Below are 22,801 nucleotides of genomic sequence, written 5' to 3' on the forward strand. Positions count from 1 at the left end.
AAAAATGAAAGGATGCATAGTTATCAGTTCCATTGATCAGAAGACTAAATATTATAAAATCAATCTTCCTCAAATTGATCTATTATTTCAATTCAATCCAAATTATAATCATGGACATTAAAAAATAGAAATAGAGAGTCTTATTTGGAAAATTTATATTATAAACCAAAAATAGAACTTTGAACACTCTGTCCTCCCCACCCCAACAAGACACCCAACTGAAGGGGCCCCTCCCCTCAGTCAAGGGCATTCTAAAAATAACCTAAAGTCAATAATATAGGCAATAATGGGAATAAGTGGTCCAACGTTCCTCATTATACCCTCCTCCTTTTGCAGTTTAGGCATAATTGACCAGTATAACATTAAAACAGAGACTTAAGACAATCTTTTCTCTCTGAAGCCTGCTACCTGAAGCCTTCCTCTTCACAATAAAAACTTTGCTCTCCATAACCCCTTATCTTAACTTAAATACTAACTTTCAATGATTAAGGTCTTTAGAAAAACTTAACTAATTACCCAATCAGGAAATCTTCAGATCTACCCATGACCTGGAAGCCTCCACTTTGAGTTCTCCCACATTTCCAGACTGAACCAATGTACAACTTACATTTATTACTTATGTATTCCTAAAACATATAAAAACAATCTATAGCCCAGCCACCTTGGGGACATGTTCTGAGGACCTCCTAAGGCTTTGTTACAGGCACATACTTAACCTTGGTAACATAAACTTCTAAATTCATTGAGACCTGTCCCAGACACTTTTGATTTACAGAACTCAAAGTTAAGCTAAAAATATAGATTAACCAAAATATTTCTGAAAAATAACAAAATAAGAAGAGTCATACTACCTGATTTCAACATTCAAACATGAAGACAGGCCTGTATTGGGCTAAAGATAAACACCTAGATTAAACAAATAGATTAGAAAGCCCAGAAGTAGATCCGGACTCATATAATCAATAGCCAAACGGGCCAAGGTAAGTCAATAAGGCATGGACTATATTTGCACAAAAATGAATTTCTATGCTTACATTTTACCATATAAATATAGTGCAAGTTGTCTTTTTATCAAGATGGCAGACTAGAGATATCAGATGTCAGTTATCTTCAGAAAGAAGATAGAAATTTATAGGCCCAAGGGTAAAACTGGAGTGTAGCAAGAGCCTAGCAGAGATTGACTACTGAGGAACTTGATGTTCCATGGAAAGAATAGGTGGAGGTACTCCTTTGTTCCCCCAAACCTGTGGTGGCCTGCTGACTGCCAAATTGTTGGAGAGCTAGTCTACCTTCATGATCCCAGGCACTACTAATGCCAGTCATTTGGAAACTTCTGGAGAGAACATAAGGTAATCAGCTTGCACAGGCTCATTCACTCTTCCTTCAATTCTGAGCTGAGGCAGTAGGCATCATACTGGTTGTGCACTTGTTGCAGGCCACTAACCTGCCCAGAGACTCAGTGCTTGTGTCTCTACATCACTAGGTGTTCCATGAATATTTCCTAGAATGTACTAAGACTGGGACAACCATAGGAGATGGTTGCTTTAGGGAGCTGTAGGATTCTCAAAGAATTAGCCCACAGTATGGGCTGCCCTTAGGGTGAAGACTATTGCAGTCTTCGAAGTGCACTTTGGGACATAGAAATGCTCTCCCTGGCCAGAGAGCTCCCTCTTGGTGACAAGAATGTGACTGTATTCTCCTCTTCAAGATGTGGACTTGGTGCAGATCAATGAAAAAGGGAAGTGTTGCTCTATTCCAGTGGTCAGGAGGCACCAGTGGCTAGAAATCAATGTGAAGAGAGGGTCTTCTCTCACTCCCTTGTCCACTGCTGTGTATATGGCATGTCTTTTTACACTGGGAGTTGGCACATGTACAATTGGAGACAGCCATTCCAGTGCTATTTAGGGCTATTTAGTAAACAGCAGCTGAACCCCCACTGAAATTGTGCCTCCCAGTCCAGACTTGCACAAAAGGTTGTGCTCATCTGCCACCCCGTATGTGGGGCAGCACCATTTCTACAGCAGAGTGCAGATCAGCCACAGAGCTGTTTGTTTGGGCTGAGGGAAGAGGATCCACCCCAAAGACATTTTGGTGGTAGCTGCAGTTCAAGCATTTTCCATGGACCTCAGTTACACTGTGGCCTTGAGATAAAGCACAACATCTTTTTGAAATGATGCTCATGAGCCCTGGGATGAGGTATGATAGGGAAATAAATCACATGCCAATCTGCCTAGGACAAGGAACTAGTATATCCCTCTCCATACACCACCCTATGGAGACCTCATCACATTCTACCGCGAGCTTCCTCAACCATACCAGTCAGAGTGGGTGCTTCTGCTCATCTTCAGGGTGTTTGAGAATGAGCCAGCTCTTATCTGTAATTTCTACCTACTGGACAGGAGACTAAATTTCATAACCAAATAAAAATACTTGCTGACAGAGGGTATAGTGCTTAATAAAGAAGATAAGCTTCCTGCAACCTCTACATTCCAAGCCATGCAAAGTATAGTGAGTTAGTTCATATACCTAATACACTGTTGCAAATGTCAGCATTGGAAAAAGCCGTCACACAGAAATTATCTCTAAAAAGCAAAGAAATATAAAGCATTGTCCCCTGAAAGCAACCAGAATTGAAGTCAAACAATGATATACAACTTCTTGAGGCCACGGCCTCAAGAAAGTATGAAAACAAAGTTCCATACAAGTGAGAGCAAATTCAAACATAAGCAATGACAGTCCCTCCAGATGAGAAGGAATCAGCATAAAAATTATTTCCATATAAAAACACAGGGATTTGACATTCCCAAAGACACACTCTCCCTAGCAATGGAACCTAACAAACAGGGAATTCTGAAATTCAAAATATGAAATGTAAAAAAGCTCAATGAGATCCAAGATGACCTGGTAGACATCTACAAAACCTGTATCAACAGAATAATCATTCTTCTCAGTGCCACATTGCACTTATTCTAAAATCGACCACATAATTGAAAGTAAAACACTCCTCAACAAATCCAAAAGAACTGAAATGGTAACAAAGTCTCTCTGACCACAGTGCAATCAAATTAAAACTCAAGATTAAGAAACTCACTCAAAACCACACAATTACATGGAAATTGAACAACCTATTTCTGAATGACTGCTGGGTAAATCATAAAATTAAGGCAGAGATTAAGAAGTTCTTTGAAACCAATGAGAACAAAGGGACAGTGTACCAGAATCTCTGGTACTCAGCTAAAGCAGTGTTAAGGGGGAAGTTTGTAGCACTATACCCACATCAGAAAGCTAGAAAGATCTCAAATCAACATGTTAACATCACAATTAAAAGAGCTACAGAGGCAATAGCAAACTAATCAAAAAGCTACCAGAAGACAAGAAATAATGAAGATCAGAGAATTGAAGGAGATAGAGACATGAAAAACTTCCCAAAAATCAACGAATCCAGGAGCTGTTTTTTTTTGAAAAAAATAACAAAATAGACTGCTAGCTAGACTAGTAAAAAAAGAGAGAAGAATCAATTACACACAATAAAAACTTATAAAGGAGGTATCACCACTGATCCCACAGAAATACAAACTACCACCAGAGAATACCACAAACACCTCTATGCAAATAAACTAGAGAATCTAGAGTAAATGGATACATTCCTGGACACATACACCCTCCCAAGACTAAACCAGGAAGAAGTTGACTCCCTGAATAGACCGATAACAATTTCTGAAATTGAGGCAGTGATTAATATCCTACCAACCAAAAAAAGCCCAGGATCAGATGGAGTCACAGATGAATTCTATGAGAGGTATAAGAAGGAGCTGGGACCATTCCTTTGGAAACTATTCCAAACAGTTGAAAAGGAGGGACACCTCCCTAACTCATTTTATGAGGCCAGCACCATCCTGATACCAAAACTAGGAAGACACACAACAAAAAAAGAAAACTTCAGGCCAATATCCCTGATGAACATCTATGCATAAATTCTGAAAAACCAAATCCAGTGGCACATCAAAAAACTTGTCACCATCATCAAGTCAGCTTCCTCTCTGGGATACAAGCCAGTTTCAGCACATCCCTCTCAATAAATGTAATCCATCACATAAACAGAACCAAAGACTAACAGCTCATGATTAGCTCAATAGATTCAGAATAGCCCTTTGATAAAATTCAACATCATTTCATGTTAAAAACTGTCAGCCAGGCACAGTGGCTCATGCCTGTAATCCCAGCGCTTTGGGAGGCTGAGGCAGGCAGATGACCAGGTCAAGAGAGCAGTGAGCCAAGATCATGCCACCAAGCTCCAGCCTCGTGAAAAGTAAGACTGCATCTAAAACAACCACCACCACCACCACCTCTCAATAAACTAGATATTGATGAAACATATTTCAAAGTACTAAGAGTTATTTATGACAAACACACAGCCAATATCATATTCAATAGGCAAAAGCTGGAAGCATTCCCTTTGAAAATCAGTACGAGACAAGGATGCCCTCTCTCATCACTCCTATTCAACATAGTGTTGGAAGTTCTGGCTAGGGCAATCAGGCAAGAGAGAAATAAAGGATATTAAATTAAGAAGAGATGAAGTTAAATTGTCTCTGTTTGCAGATGACAAGATTTTACATTCAGAAAATCCCATTATCTCAGTCCAAAACTTCCTTAAACTGATAAGCAACTTCAGCAAAGTCTCAGGATACAAAACGAATGTACAAATGTCACAAACATTCCTTTGCACCAACAACAGACAGGCAGAGAGCCAAATCATAAATGAACTCCCATTCACAATCACTACAAAGAGAATAGAATACCTAGGAATACAGCTATCTAGAAATGTGAAAGGTCTCTTCAAGGAGAATTACAAACCACTGCTCAAGGAAATAAGAGAGGACACAAACAAATGGAAAAACATTCCATCCTCATGAAAAGGAAGAATCAATATTGTGCAAATGGTCATACTGCCCAAAGTCATTTATAGATTCAGTGCTATTCCCATCAAACTACCATTGACATTTTTTTTCACAGAATTAGAAAAACTATTTCAAATTTCATATGGAATTAAAGATCCCATATAGCCAAGACAATTCTAAGAGAAAAGAAAAAATCTGGAGGCATCACACTACCTGACTTCAAACTAAACTCCAAGGCTACACTAACCAAAACAGCATGATACTGGTACCAAAAGACATATTGACCAATGGAACAGAACAGAGACCCCAGAAATAATATCAGATATCTACAGCCATCCAATTTTCAATAAACCTGACAAAAGCAAGCAATGGGGAAAGGATCTCCAATTTAGTAAATAGTGCTGAATAAACTAACTGAAATCGAACCCCTGCCTTACACCTTATACGAAAATTAATTCAAGATGGATTAGAGACTTAAATGTAAAACCCAAAATCAAATTATAGATGAAAACCTAGGCAATACTATTCAGGACATAGGCATATGCAAAGACTTCATGACAAACGTGAAAAGCAATGATAACAAAAGCCAAAATTGACAAATGGGATCTAATTTAACTAAAAAGCTTCTGTACAGCAAAAGTTACTATCATCAGAGTGAAAAGGCAACCTACAGAAAGGGGGGAAATTTTTGGAATATACCCATCTGACAAAGGTCTAATATCCAGAATTTATGAGGAGCTTAAATAAATTTACAAGAAAAACAACAAGCAACCCCATCAAAAAGTGGGCAAAGTATACGAACAGACACTTCTCAAAAGAAGACATTTACATGGCCAAGAAATATTTGAAAAAAAGCTCAACATCGCTGATCATCAGAGAAATCCAAATCAAAACCACAATGAGAAAGCATCTCACATCGTGATTACTCAAATGTCAGGAAACAATACATGCTTGTGAGGCTGTGGAGAAATAGGAACACTTTTATACAGTTGGTGGGAATGTAAATTTGTTCAACTATTGTGGAAGACAGTGTGACAACTCCTCAAGGATCTAAAATCAGAAATACCATTTGACCCAACAATCCCATTACTGGGTATATACCCAAAGGGATAGAAATCATTCTAGTATAAAGACACATGCACATGTATTTTTATTGCAGCACTATTTACAATAGCAAAGGCATGGAACCAATCCAAATGACCATCAATGATAGACTGGATAAAGAAAATGTGGTACATATATACTGTGGTACATATATACTGTGGAATACTATGCTGCCATAAAAAGGAATGAGATTATATCCTTTGCAGGCACATGAATGAAGCTGGAAGTCATAATCCTCAGCAAACTAACACAAGAACAGAAAACCAAATACCACATGTTCTCACTCATAAGTGGGAGTTGAACAATGAGAACACATGGACACAGAGAAGGGAATAACACACACCAGGGCCTGTTGAGGGATGAAGGATGACAAGAGGGAACTTAGAGGATGGGTCAATAGGTGCAGCAAACCATCATGGCACACATATACCTATGTAACAAACCTCGATGTTCTGCACACCTATCCCATTTTTTTTAGAGAAATTTTTTTAAAAAAGAAATAAAACCTTATATATCAATATTAACCTTCAACAACAATGATCTAAATGCTCCACTTAAATGATATAAACTGGCCATTTGGATTAAAAAACAGGATCCAACCATTTTCTGTCTACAGGAGACTAACCTAATGAGTAAAGGCACCCACAGACTAAAAGTAAAGGGATTGGAAAAAGATATACCATGCTAAAGTAAAATAGAAGTTACTTGGAGTAGCTATACTTACAACAGTTTAAACAGAGTTTAAATCAACAATATTTTAAAAAGACAAAGAAGGTCATTTATAACAACAAAATTTTCAATAACAACAAGAAACTATTTTAATTATGTATGCACCTAACACGAGAGTACCCAGATTCAAAATTAAGGCAAAAAAAAATTTTAAATGAATGAAATACAGATACAACATCCTGAAACCTCAGGGATACAGCAAAAGTGGTACTGCGATGATGGTTTATAGCACTAAATGCCTACATCAAAATGTAGAAGTATCTCAAATTAAAAAAGTAATCTCACAATACATAGAACTAGAAAAACGAGAACTAAACAAACCCAAAACTAACAGAGAAAAAGAAGTAACAAAGATCAAGACGGCATTAAATGAGACTGAGAACAAAAAGATTATACAAAGGCTAAAGCACACAAAGTTGTTTACTGGAAAGGATAAACAAAATTTATAGACCACTAGATTAATTAAGGAAGAAAAAAGGTGAGAAGATTCAAATCAGCACAATTAGAAATGATAAAGGTGACTTATGACTGATACCAAACAAATGTAAAATATAATGAAAGGCTACTATGGGCATCTCTATGTACCAAAACCGGAAAAGCTAGTAGAAATAAATAATTAAAAAAAAATACAACCTCTCAATATTGAACCAAGAAAAAATTGAAAGGCTGAACAGACCAATCATGAGTAATAAAACTGAATCGGTAATAAGAAAAACTCCAACCAGTAAAAGCCCAGAAACAGATGGATTCACAATGAATTTTACCAGATATTTATAAATAAGAGTTGGTACCAATCTTACTAAAATTATTCCCCAAAAAAACAAAAAGAAGAGATTTCTCTCTAATTCATTCTATGGAACTGGTAACATCCTTAAACCAAAACCAAGCAAGGGGACCAAAAGAAGAAAACTATAGGTCATTATCTATGATGAAAATAGATGCAAACATCCTCTACAAAATACTAGGGAATTAAATCCACCATCACATCAAAAAGATAATACGTCATGATCAAGTGGGTTTTATTCCAGGGATGTGAAAATGGTTCAACATATGTAAATAAATAGAAGTGATTAACCATACATGTAGAATTAAAAACAAAAGCCATATGATCATCTCAATAGATGCAGAAGAGGCATGCAGTAAAATCCAACACCCTGTCATAATAAAAACCCTTCACAAAATAGGCATCAAAGAAACATACCTCAAAATAATAAAAGCCATAAAACCAATCTATAGCCAATGCCATAGTGAATGGATAAACGTTGAAACATTTCCACTAATAACTAGAACAAGATGTGGATGCTCATTCAACACTTCTATCCAACACATTAATGGCAGTCTTTGACAGAGAAATCAAGAAAGAAATCAAAAGTATCCAAATTATAAAAAAAAGAGTAGTCAAGTCACCTATTGATGGCATATTCTTATAACCAGAAAACCCTAAATACTCCATCAAAAGACTTTTAGACTTGATAAATAATATCAGTCAAGTTTCATGAGAGAAAATTCATATACAAAAATCAGTAACATTTCTATACACCAATAACATTAAAGCTGAGAACCAAATCAAAAAGTTAATCCCATTTACACACATGCACATACAAAAATCCTAGGAATATACTGAACGAAGCAGATTAAAATCTCCACAACGCAAACTACGAAACACTGATGAAGGACATTGGAAATGACAAAAAGAAATGGAAAACCATTCCATGCTCACTGATTGGAAGAATCAATATAGGTAAAATGACCATACTTCTCAAATCAATCAACATATTCCATATAAATATTATCAAATTACCAACATCAGTTTTCACGTAATTAGAAAGAAAATCCTAAAATACATATGAAACCAAAAAAGAGCCTTCAATCCTCCCCAAACAAAAAAGAACAATGCTAAAGATACCACATTACTTATTTTGAGGCTATAGTAACTAAGCAGTATGGTACTAGTACAAATATGGACACTTAGATCAATGGAACAGAATAGAGAACCCAGAAATAAAGCCACATATCTATAATGGACAGATCTTCAACAAAGCTGACAAAAGTAATCAATGGGAAAAGGACATCATATTCAATACACTGTGCTGAGAAAATCGGATAACAATATGCAGAATAATGAAATTTGATCCCTATCTCTTACCACATAGAAAAGATAAGTTGAGATGGATTAAAGACTTAATTATAAGACCTGAAATTGTAAAAATCTTAGAAGAAATCCTGGAAAAAACTCTTCTGAACATGGGCCTGGCAAAAAATTTATAACTGGGCCTCAAAGAAAATCGTATCAAAACCGAAATAGATGAGTGGTACTGAATTATACTAAAAAACTTATTCACAGCAAAAGAAAAAAATCAACAGAGCAAGGAGACAACTTACAAAATTCAAACAATTCAATATGAAAAAACAAACAAACAAAAAATACAAGTAATCCCATTAAAAAGTGGGCAAAATACGTGAACAGACATCCCTCAAAAAAGATATACAAGTGGCCAAAAAACATATTAAAAATTATCAGAGAAATTTTTCAGAGAAATTAAGACATGAAAAAATTATCAGAGAAATTAAGCAGTACCATACTGCTTAGTTACAAGTTAAACCACACTGAGATACCATCTTACACTAGTCAGAATGACTTATTAAAAAGTATCAAAAAACAACAGATATTGCAGAGATCACAGAGAACAGGGAATGCTTACTTGCTGTTGGTAGGCATGTACATTAGTACAACCTCTATGGAAAGTCATATAAAGGTTTCTCAAAGAACTGAAAATAAACCTACCATTTGACCCAGCAACCCCACTACTGAGTATCTACCCAAAGGGAAAAGAAATTATATTAAAAAGACACATTCCCTTACATGTTTTTGTAGCACTATTTACAATAGCAAAGTCATAGAACCAATTTAAGTGTCTACAAACGATTGGAAAAGGAAATGTGGTCTCTCTATGTAACATGGAATATTATGCAGCTAGAAAAAGAATGAAGTCATGTCTTGCAGCAATAGGGATGGACTGGTGCTCATTATCCTAAATGAAATAACTCAGAAGCAGTAAATCAAATACCACATATTTTTACTTATAAGTAGGAGCTAAACAATTGGTATATATTGACACGCAGAGAGAAATAACAGACACTGGGGGTTCCAAAACAGGAGAAGCTAGGAGGACGGTAAGGGTTGAAAAATTACCCAGCGGGTACAAGGTTCACAATTCAGGTGACAGGCACATTAGAAGTCCAGACCTCACCATTATGCAATATATCCACGTAACAAACCTGTATATGTATTGCCTGGATCTATTTTTAAAAATCCAAAATGGATCATAGAAGCAAATGTAAAACCTAAACTGTACATGTTCTGAAAGAAAACATTAAAAATATATTTATGACCATGGGTTAAGCATATATTTTGGCAAGACACACAAAAATACTATTTATAAAAGAAAAAATTGAACTCCCTCGGAATTCGATTCTCCTTCTCTTCAAAAGACAGCACTAAGAAAAGGAAAATAAAATCTATAGATAAAGAGAAAATACTTCCCAAAAAGATATCTGATTAAGGGCTTTTAATCCTAAATATATGAGGAGCTCTTCCAAAGCAATAATAAGAAATGAAATAAAAAATCAACAAGAAGCAAGAAGACGTTTTGAATGCTTCACTGACAAAAAGATACAGATGGCAAAAGGCAGATTTAAAAATTTTAAATGCTATCAATCACAATGGAAATGCAGGTTAAAACATGTTGTAAAACTACATACACTAGATTAACATATGAATTATGGCAGTAGAAAGGGTCATATAGAACCATATAAGAGAGTTTGACAGAGTTTTATTTTTTATGCATGCATATTTGTTCTTTTTTTCTTTTTGAGAAAGGGTCTCACTCGGTCACCCACGCTGGAGTGAAGTGCATGATCACAGATCCCCACAGCCTCAATCTCCTGGGCTCAGGCAATCCTCCCACCTTAACCACTTGAGTAGCTGGGACAAAGGTGCCAGCTACCACACCCAGACAATTTTTTTGCATTTTTAAAAAACAGAGATGAGGTTTTGCCCTGTTGGTCAGGCTGGTCTTGAAATCCTGGGCTCAAGCGAGGAGCCTCAGTCTCCCAACCTGCTAGGACTACTGGTATGAGCCACCATGCCCAATCTACATATTTATTCTTATTTCTGAATTATGAGAATGAAATAAAAACGTAATGAAACTGAAATTTAGTGTTATTTACTCTTAGTCCTGGTTTTTCTCTTCAAATCATTAGCAGCGTGGAGTCACATCCAGTGCAAACCCTCTTCAGCGTAATTCTGACCTAGTATTCCATCCTTGATTGAATCAAGGTTTGATTATTTGTTGCTCTGGAAGAATACCTTGTATATGCATACTTGAATAATTATTTGCAAAAAAAAAAAAAAAGAAAAACCACCTTTGATACTCCATAGTCAATTTTCAAAACTATTATTAAAAGATCTGTAATTGGAACTAAAAATCTTTCTTGTTTGGTAAAAGCTCCAGCTTCAGCCAGTGAAGCTGTATCCATCTCTCTGGTTCAGGCATATCTGATTGTGGTTGGCAATTCTGAAGGACAGGACCTATAGCAGACAGGAGCTTCTTTGTTGGGAACTCATATAGAGAAGAAAAAAAAAGAGAGCAAAGTATGACTTAGACTCAGTAGTAACATCTCTAGTTGTTGGGAGGAAGGAGTGAGTCTGAATAAATGTTTGAAATATTATTGAGCTCTGACTCAGACCTAAGAAACTTGGCCTGGGGAGAGAGAAGGCTGTTGCTAATAACTGTAAAGAGTTTGATTATTTCAACAGGTTGCCTCTGCAAATATAGTATCTGTCCCTCTTTGGCAGGAAATATGCATATCTGTGACATGCAAAGATTCAGTGAATGCACACAAAGGGTGACATGAAAGGTAGAAACAGTGCCCAGCAAGGGAATTTGGTTGTCAACAAAGTTCTATCCAGCAGCTAGGAAACACAGCAGGAGAATGGACCAGTGCCATGTAGTTTCCAGGATTTGATGAGGAGGAGATGAGACATCCAGAATCAGAAAACAGTGACAAAAGAACAAAAATAGGTTATACCTTGTAATTCTGCCAACATTCAACATGCTTAATTTTCCCCCAAGATATAACATCTCATTATTGTAAGGCTCTTTGACAATGCAGTAAATTTTCCTATAATCTGAAGAAGAAAGGCTTGCTAGAGAATTAATAGCTCATTTTAATAATCTTTTCATGATTTTATATCCTGTATTTATTTTTACAAAATATCTGATTCACTTAGGTACATTTTTATTGTGGCTTCATATTTAAAACATAAACACAGCATGATTTTTATCTAAGCCATTAAAATTCATTATCATAAATTAATTTAAAATTATAAACAGGTTGAAAAGTACAGCAGTCGCTTAATTTCCTGTGCATTATATTACCTATGGGAATGTTATTAAAAATACTCTTGCTGTGCCTTCAATGTTTGTAAGGCAGCTATAATTCAGTCATGTTTTATCTTCCAGTAAGTGAATAGGAAAATCAAAATATAACCATTTGAATGTAGCTTTCCAACACAATTATAAGAGAAAATAATGAGCTAATGGTATATGGAACTTAATAAGTATCAGGGACCCTACTATGTATTTCATATTTATAGGGATCCTTTTAGTCCTCATAACAACATTATGATCTAACAACATATAAGATTGTTTGAAAATAAATCAAAATGCCACTTCCTGATTTCAATTTCCTCAATTTTTAGAGGCTGATGCATGAGTGTGGACTTAATCACAACAGGCCACATTTTCGTATCACTACATTTAACTGACCTAAGTTTTACCATCCCCCTTTAAGTAGGAACTTGTGAATTTGGCTTCTAGATAACACACTAGAACTACATGCATGATGCTTACACAATCAGTACAAATTGTAAATTCAAATAGTATATAAATTTCACAAATATGAAAAGAAACACATTTTAAATTTCCAACAGGGTGTATAAAATGATAGAAATACAGCCATAATGTTTCTACCCTCAACAGCCAAGAAGTGATTCATTATTGCTAGTGAGCCTGGTTGCTATCTCCTCTTTCTTATCAGAAAATACATGAATTATATATATATATTTTTTTTATGGCAAGTTTAGAAAATATGCATGGAATGAGGATCACTGAACACCATCTTGACTCACAGCTTACAGCAAACATCTATTCTGAAAAGTGGAGAATATTCTTTGAATTTTATTTTGGTTTCAACCTTGAGGGTATTATTTTCCTTTGCAATACTGTAGAGGTTATTATACCTTTGATTGGTAATAAACATGGTTAAATTCATATGTATACAGCAGTCACAAGAACTAGATGTTAAACCATAAAGCAGAAATGTGCAGAGCAAAAGGAATGGAGAAGCATGTAGAAATGTGGGAGGCAGAGATGGAATGGGGATATTTTTAATTATTGCACTTACTCTGTTAGTTAAATGGCTGCCCCGTCTAAGCCTAGATTCCTGTTATCAAATTAATAGTAAATAAATGTTAATTGAGGTATAATACACATATCCTTCGTTTAGAATATGATATTCTATGCTACCTATAATAGGTATGAGTTCCCATATATTTTTATTTCACTTACTTTTGCCAATTCTGTTATGTCTGCTATGCCAGTAGTCTTTCACACCATTGTTTATTTATTTACCTGTTTGAAATATTAACTATTATAGAAATGGAGAACATTTAGAACAGACTATGTATACAAAAGTACTCTAAAATTAAGTGTAGCGAAGAATTGAAGAATTTCAGTATAGGAGAATTTCAGTATATAATAATTTCCAGACATTGTACTTTGGCTTCCTTTTAAACCAGAAACCCTGATTTAACATTGTAAGTGCTGCCTGGTGCTGTCTAATTCATTGTCTTTTCGGATACATGAATTAAACAAATACAAGTCACACTGTTAAATTTATTTATAAGTGTATATGTACTAGAGAAATAACAATGAAAAATGGAGCAAAATCTCTTGAATTTATGTTGAAGCTAGAAAAAACTTTCATTGATGTGAATTTTAACAAGGCACTTGTTAGCATGCTTCTCAAAGTTTTTGAATCCATTGACTTGCTGCAGGTTTTCTTCTCCTCTATCCTTAGATTGCAGTCCCTGAGGCTGTCACAATGCCCATCACAATAGCCTCATAAAGTGATTCTTCTGAAGCTTCCTGTGACAACCCCTCACCATTTCTTTGCTCCATTACTGGGGAGGTGTTCCTGGTTTGAGACATCCAGAGAACAAGGCTCCCCTCACATGCACTTTTTATCCCAACTCTATAAAAGCCTATTCTGAGAATAATTGAAAGCTCACTGGATAATACAGGCAACGACAAATGGTTTTCTTCTGACAAGAGTATTGCAGGCACTATCACTGGCTTAAAAAGAGGATTCAAGGTGACAGTAGAAATATTACTGAAATGGCTTTTATGCAACTAAGATTTACAGAGAATGACTGAAATGTGCTAGCTGTGTAACAAAAATCTGAACTATGAAGGAAGGGTACATTCCTTAAATTACATATCCTCACTACTACTTTACAGTTATCAAAGATTCTCTTCTTATGAAAAATTTTGAAAGCTTAGGAAAAAAAAGAGCTGGCTTCATTAAACACAAAACAGAAAGGAAAATCCATAAAAGGTGGCTATTCAAATTAAGTAAAATTAAAAATTCAATATAACTAATTTCAAAAGCCCAATAAACCACATGTGTCCAGACACTATGGTAATTGGGCAGCTCTATGAACATTTTCACAATCACAGAAGTTCTATTGGACAGCCTTGAAATATAACAAGTAATTAATATCAAATGGAAATTTTCCAAAATGTGTGCAGTAATCTTGCAAATGTATGCATGTATTTATCATGTATTATAGATGATCACAAGGAGAGTCAGTGATATCTAGTAACTGATTTCAGTAGATTGAAACATTCATATGACAAACTTTTGTGTTTCCTAATACTTTCAGATATTTTATACCTTTATGAGCAGCGAATAAATAAATAAATAAAATGTGACCCTCCTTCACAAATCCTTAAGAGTAAAACTCATGTTTGATTGATTTTTATATTAGAAAAAAATAGTCTCTGAAGATTCTCCCAACATTTAGTATGTAATATTATAAAAAGCTTGAAAATCTAATATGTTGAATAAAGCATAAACAAGTCATCCTATATGGTGATGTAATCTTACTTGAAATTAAAATTTTAGAGTTACTCTGTCATCTTCTCTCCATATAATAGGTTTTGATATGCTGGCCATTTTTTATATAAGATATATATAAAGAGGATGGATTGTGATCATGTGGCTGGTTTAACATGTAATACAATGCTTTATTTTTATAGCGTAACTTTAGAAATACTCCATTTGTCAAAGGTGATACAGCTGTCTTTGAGCTACACTAGCAATTCTAGGTAAGAGTCAATAAAAAGCAGTATCAGGCACTCTGTATTCCATAAATAGTACAGTAGTCCTCTAGCTTTCCTTTTAAAAGTGACTTTTGACTTTGTTTTTTATATGGATGGTTAGTATAAAATAAATGTTGAGTTTTCTCTAAACTATTTTATTGTTACAACAGAAATGACAAGGAAGGAAATTACTCTCAGTTGAACAGAACCAAATATAACCATATTTGATATTTTCAGATAATGTATTTTCAAATTTTCACTCAAAAACTTCAGAAAGTTCAGTAGACTCAGACTACTCTATTAGGAAACTAAGACAAACATTGGAAGGGCAGCCACTAAAGTTGGCGTAGGGCATGTAACAGAGGATAAGTGATATTTAGAATCATTTATTGAAAGCATAGTCATATTTAGTACTGCAAAATATCCGGTATTATACCAGATAATCGTCATGATATATTTGCAAAAGCAGGAACAAGCAGTCTGATTTTCCCTGCAGAGATTCTGATTTATTTAGCAGGAATCTAAGTTTCTAACTTGGCAAAGTAAAACCATATGTATACTCTTAATTATGTAATAGTCCGATTTTTTTTTTTTTTTTTTTTTTTTTTTTTTTTTTTTTTTTTTTTTTTTTTTTTTTTTTTTTTTTTTTTTTTTTTTTTTNATGGTGTCTTGCTCTGTCTCTCAGGCTGGAGTGCAATGGCATGATCTCGGCCCACTGCAACCTCCACCTTGCAGGTTCAAGCTATTCTCCTGCTTCAGCCTCCCAAGTAGCTGGGATTACAGGCATGCACCACCATGCCCCGCTAATTTTTGTATTTTTAGTAGAGGAAGGATTTCATCTTGTTGGCCAGGCTGGTCTCAAATGCTTGACCTTAGGAGATCCGCCTGCCTCCGCCTGCCACAGTGCTGGGATTATAGGTGTGAGCCACCAGGCCCAGTCATAATGATCTGATTTAGAATAACATGATAAGCAGATTAATTTCTGTAAAAGGAGATAAGTTTCATTATTTCCTAAGGAAGAATTAAAGAAGAGAATCGAGGACTGCCTGAGAGAAGGAGAAGCTTTTTCAGTATTGGAGCTTGACTAATGCTGATGAAATATTCCTTCCCACTCCTCTCTAAATTGAACAGCACATTCACTATGTGGAAGAAAAGGTGCTTCTTGGTTCATTTTCCAATCTTTGTCCCAACCTGATCCCACTAAACCTAATATTGGCATCAAAGGAAAACCTATGTGCCTAAAACTTTTACCTTTTAAAAGAAAAATCCCATGATTTCAGAATACCAAGTACTACCACTGTACATCTACTATAAATATCTTTGTTAAATCAAAATTCTAAAATCTGGCAACTTAAAATAGAAGAGGATATAGTGTATGAACTGGAAAAGAATGTAAACAATGTTCACTTGCATGGAGTCAATGGTGTTTAGGAGAAAGTTTATATCAAAATTTTAATTTTATTTCAAATAACCTCTATTTCTGATTGCATTAGTAATTCTATAATTAGCCTTTATAGATTATCTGAATATAATAGAATACACTTAGGCTTTATAGATTATCTGAATATAATAGAATACACAATCACATAATGTGTGCGTACATGCACTCTTGAAGTATGTCACAGTTTAGAAATATCACAGCTAAATTTAAAAGTTTTTATTCAGAGAGTGACTTTGGGATTTTCATATGAGAAACGCATTTTCAAAATATGTTTTGATACATTCATTTCTGATTTTTTTTTTTAAAGCAGGAAACACAACTATTCATTTCAGAAGGACTGTTTTAAAGTGAGTACAATATTCATAGTAATAATAATTAAATAAAAAGAAGAAATAACATTTTCCAGAAAGGCTTAAATCAGTAAAATTTCCTATTAAGTAAAACCACGTTGGAATAAAAGTTCCTAAGCAAATAGAAAGCATTTTCTCTACCTCTAATTTACACTACCAGTGAAAATGTCCAGCATTTATCTAGGTATGCTAATAGTTAAGAATGATGCAACAGCACTAATTTTATAATAAGTTGCCACCAAATATTCTAGCTTTATTATATTTAACTCATTTTATTAACTAAATTAAAATGAGCTCATTGGATTTGATGTTGTCTTCCCTATAGACTCAACTATCATTCTATGATATTTATCAACAAAATAAAAGTAAATTTTAGAAAAGAAAATCTTTAGGAGACTGCAAAAACAGTACTGAGGGAAGTTTATAGCAATACTTGCCTCCATAAAAACAGTAAAAATATTTCAAATGAACAACACAATGATGTACCTCAAGGTCCTAGAAAAGCAAAATCAAACCAAACCCAAAATTAGTAGAAAGGAAGAGATCTTAAAGATCAGAGCATAGATTGGGTATAATGGCTCATGTCTGTTATCACAGAGCTTTGGGAGGCCAAGACAGAAGGAACTCTTGAGCCCAGGAGTTTGAGGCTATCTTTGGGGAACATTGTGAGACCCCATCTCAATAAAACATTTGTAAAATTAGCCAGCCATGGTAGTGTGCAATTATAGTCCAAGCTACTCAAGAGACTGGGGCGGGGGATCCTTTGAGGCCAGGAGCTTGAGGCTGCAGTGAGCTATGATCATGCTACTGAACTCTAGCTCAGGAGACAGTGTGAAACCCTGTCTCTAAAATGAAAGAATAAATAAATAGATACATAAATAAAAGAATATTGTTAAAGTGTCTATTCTACCCAATGCAACCCTATCAAAATACCCATGTACCCATGACATTCTTCACAGAAATAGAAAGCCCAATCCTACAATTTATATGAGCCATAAAAGACCCTGAATAGCAAAAGCAATCTTGAGCAAAAAGAACAAAATTGGAGGCACCACTTTATCTGACTACAAAGTATACTACACAAAGCTACAGGAACCAAATCAGCATCCTGTTGGCAAAGGCACAGACATATGGACCAATAAAACAGAATAGAGGACACAGGTATAAATCCGCAAATTTATAGCCAACTCTTTTGGACAAAGGTGTCAAGAATATACAATATGTAACCAGATTCAGAAGAATAAAACTAGAGCCCTATCCCCTACCCTCTACAAAAGTCAACTCAAAATGTATTAAAGGCAGGACCTGACACTCCAAAGCTACTGGTAGAAAACATTGGGGAAACAATCCAGGACATTGCTCTGGGCAAAGACTTTTCATGTGGACCTCAAAAGCACAGACAACCAAGCAAAGATACACAAATGTTATTATATCAAGCTGAAAAGCTCTGAACAGCTAAGGAAACAATCAATAAAGTGAAGAGGCAACCAACAGAATGAGAGAAGATATTTTCAACTATCTAAGAAAGGATTAATAACCAGAATACATAAGGAGCTTAACCAATTCAGTAGAATAATAATAATTTGATTTAAAAATGAACGAAAGATCTGAATAGACACTTCTTAAAAGAAGACACACAAATGGCCAACAAATATATGAAAATTGCTTAAAATAACTAAATATCAGAGAAATGCAAATCAAAACCACAATGAAATATCACCTCACCCATGTTAAAACGGCTTCTATGAAAATGACAGGGAATAACAAATACTGATGAGCATGTGCAGAAAGGGAAGTTTTGTACACTGTTGTTGGGATGTGGATTAGAACAATTACTATGAAAAACTAAATGTAAATTCTTAAAAGATTATATAGAACTACCATATGATCCAGCAATTCAACTACTGGGTAGAATAAATATCCACAAGGAAGGAAATCAGTACATTGAAGAGACATCTGGACTCCCGTGTTTATTGCAGCATTATTCATAATAGCCAAAATATGGAATCAATCATTGCCCATCAATGGATTAATAAAGAAAATGTAGTATACATACACAATGAAATATTATTCAACCATTACGAAGAATGAAATTATTTCATTCATAGCAACATGGGTAGAACTGGAGGTTAAGTTAAATAAGCCAAGCACAGTAGACAAATATCACATATTCTCAATCATATGTTGGAGGTAAACAACAACAAAAAAGTGGATCCCATAAAGATAGGAAGTAGATTGCTGGTTTCCAGAGGCTGTGTAGGGTAAGGGGGAAAGGGGATAAAGAGGGGTTAATTAATATGCACAAATATACAGTCTGATAGAAGAAATAAGACCTGGTGTTAGATCAATAGGGTGACTATAGGTTACAATAATCTATTTTAAGTTTCAAAAAGCTAGAAAAAAATTATTCAAATGTTTCTAGCATAATGAAAAGAAAAATATTAAGGTAAATAAGAAATATTTAAGGAAATATTTAAGGTTAGGTAATGTATTTCAATTACATTGCTTTGATCTTTACAGATTATATGAGTTATATTATCACATGTGCCCAGAAAATATGTATCAATAAATATTTTAAAAATTAAAGAAATAATACAGAACTTCACTTTTGGCAATATGGAGAAATAGAATACCTGAAAGCTCTCATGCTACAATAATTTCCCTCTACAATTATTAGACAGTATACAAGTAGGCTCCCTCTTACATATGTAAATAACCTTGTAAGAAATTAAGGAAAATTTCTATGAGCCCTAAACAAGAGGCAGCTGAAAACTGGAACATTAACTCCATGAGTAAATATGAGGTTACTCTGGAGGGCTTGGAGTTTGTCTTAATAATCTGGGCTAATGTTCTTAATTGGGGGCAATTTTCCCCACACAATGACATTTACTAACGCATGGAGAAATTTTGGATGACACAAGTGGGGGAGGCATCTTGTGAGTGGAAGGCAGGATTGCTGCTAAGCTTCCCACTAAGCACAGGATACAACCATCTACCCCCATCACTAAACAATTATCCATCTCAAAATATCAACGGTGTTGATGTGGGGAAACCCTGCTTTAGGGGCTTCAATATTAATATTCCCAGCTGAAGATGGAAGAGAAGCTTTTGAGCTAATGAGATACAGCAGTTCCTCAAATAACATCATTGTGTTTAATGTTATTTTGCTATAATGTTGATGAGGAAAAAAGATCGATTCCTATAAGGTATTGCAGTTCTTTAAGATAGATTGTCTTACCTTTTTTTATTAATCTTTTTAAAAATGTGTATCTAGCTCACATTTTTAAAAATATTTCACATTAGAATTTTCTGGATATTTTTGTGACCAAAAATATGCCTTAAGAACTTAACTCTTGTTCATAACAATTGGCCTAAAGGAAAAATGGTTTTGCTATATGCCTTATATTTAAATTCACAGTTTGCAAGTATGTTAAGTGAGAACTTACAGTATAGGGAGTCAGAACTGAAATGTCCATACATTATAAGGTCAGGAACTTTTCAGGATGAACTCACAGTGAAATGCATAACTAGAAAAAAGTCTGCTATCTAAGCAAAAAGGAACTTCTGTGTTTTAACTGGGTCTTGAAAATTTGTAGCCATAGTTTGCCTTTAGATATGTCTGCATTTCAAGCACCTTGTGCTATTAGGGCTTGCATAAACCCTAGCCATAAACTTGACTTCACTGTAATAAAACGCTTGGGAATCAAGCACAAGCAAGCACAAAGAGCATTGGAGAAAGATATTTTCAACACAGCCACACATATATAGGGCTCACTGAAGATAAACTCCCAATCACCACTATAAAAATACACCACAAGCAAGAGTTTGCAGAGATCAAATAGAACAGAAAGATTCAAACCACAAGGATTTCAGGTAAAACATTTTTCTAGACATTGTATTTTCAATAGCTGTATTTAAAAGAATTAATGATAGGAGATTTGGAAATGAGATAAAAGAAGGCATTATTAAAATAACAACAATGACCACCATAAATAGATGAGGTAATATTCAAAGAGTAAATGGGTGAATGTTTCACTTTTGATAAAACAGATGAATTGTCATTATGAGTCCTGAGGAAGATAAATCTAAATAAGTACACATCAAAAAGCATGGTAATAAAACTGCAGAGGACTAAGGAAAACAACAACGAACAACAACAACAACAAAAACATCTCTTAAAAGCAACTAGAGGGAAAAAAGATAAGGCCAAGCATAGAACAATTAGTCCAACTGCAGGTTTCTCAATGGCCATATTAGAAAGCACATGACAATGAATTTTATCAAAGTACGCTGAGAAAATAGTTGTCAACCTGGTATTTTATATTCTGAACACCTGAAGATATTTCCAAACAACATTTTTTAAAGGTTGTTTGCTATAAAGGTAAGAGCTTGGTTATCAACTGTATTTGACCAAAATCTAACTTTTAAAATGCTCAATGTCAAGCTACACTTCAGTAATATGTTAGAATCTCTAAAAATAAATTGATAAGTGTATGCAAAATATTACATTTAAACAAAACTGGTGGGTGTATGAATATTCATTATACTTTTCTGTGTATTATTTAGGTTTACAATACTTCTAAATATTAAAAAGAAAGGAATACTGCTTTTTTTTAAAGCACCTGTAATAAAAATTATGAGGAAATTAATTTTAAAACCAAAACATTCACATAAACATAGTTCAAATTTACTTCACAAAACTGTGGCAAGTTGAAAACACTCTTCCCCAAACTAAACTCAATTGATTTATTTGCAGAACTCAGTGGTGCATCATGCAGTCAGCAACCTCTTAGCCTTAGTCTGCGATGCCAGCACCCCGAGAGACCAGCCATCGCACCGCTTCCCTCCAGATGAGGTCTAGAGAGCCTGAAGCGTACATGGGTGAAATGGATACATACAGAGGCTCTCCTTGGCTTGGTTTAATGTTTCATTTAGTGCCAAAAAGTATTATACTTTCATTCCACTTACATTCTTCTTCTATTTGTGCATGACTGAAAAATCTATTAAGTGTCAAAGAAGATCACTGAAAAGAAACTAATATAACTCAAAATAAAATTTATTTTTACCGTAATTCACCAACATTTTTTCTCTTGCTGCATGTTGACTGAAATCTAGGTCACAGTGCAGTTCAACTTATTCTTTGCAGTGCCAAATATTTATAGAAGCAATTGCTCAACCTCAAGCCTCTGTCTATTAACAAATTCCATGTGTAAGAACTGAAGTCCTCAAGTCTCACATTCAGCATATTTATTATTGCTTTATTTTATACTCAAGCTGTTTTTTCTAATTTAAAAAAAAAATACTACATTCGTTTCTTTGCACTGACTAGACCATTATTCTTGTTGTCCAAGTTAAATTGGTGAGATTTTCCAAGGGGAATCCTAAGCAGAGTTATTTAAATCCTTTTTAGCTGAACAATTATCGATGTTTGGGGTGTGGCCATTTTATCCTTCTTGTCCCTTCTTTCTAAAAATTCTTTCCATTCTCAGAAGTCTTCCACCCTTGTTAGTTTTCGACTATTTGCTAGAGGAAGTAGCTACCAGTATAATCTTGATTACATGACCTACACTGCAAAATTAGAATATTATGGCACTTAGACGATTACCTAAAATTATTCAGATGAAAGGGGCTCCTGGGAATTTTGCATTGCCTTAATTTTGGTTTTGTGCAATTATAATTGTGTTATAGTAGAGGATTTCTGTAAAGCCTCAATACAATAATCCATGTAAGTCATTTAGCTTAGGGTTTGGTACATATTTTCTGTGCAACCACTGTTAATTTTGAAATAGAAGTGATGGTGGCATTCACAGTGGTATGAATAGGAGGGGG

General features: G+C 34.7%; 1 protein-coding gene across 6 annotated transcripts in view; it reads right to left on the reverse strand.

The window, feature by feature from the left end:
• ROBO1 (roundabout guidance receptor 1) overlaps positions 1 to 22,801 on the reverse strand; it is a 1,110,926-nt gene that overhangs the window by 979,304 nt on the left and 108,821 nt on the right. The window lies entirely within an intron of this gene.

Source organism: Cebus imitator, unplaced genomic scaffold, assembly GCF_001604975.1.
Source record: "Cebus imitator isolate Cc_AM_T3 unplaced genomic scaffold, Cebus_imitator-1.0 Scaffold7, whole genome shotgun sequence".
NCBI lineage: Eukaryota > Metazoa > Chordata > Mammalia > Primates > Cebidae > Cebus > Cebus imitator.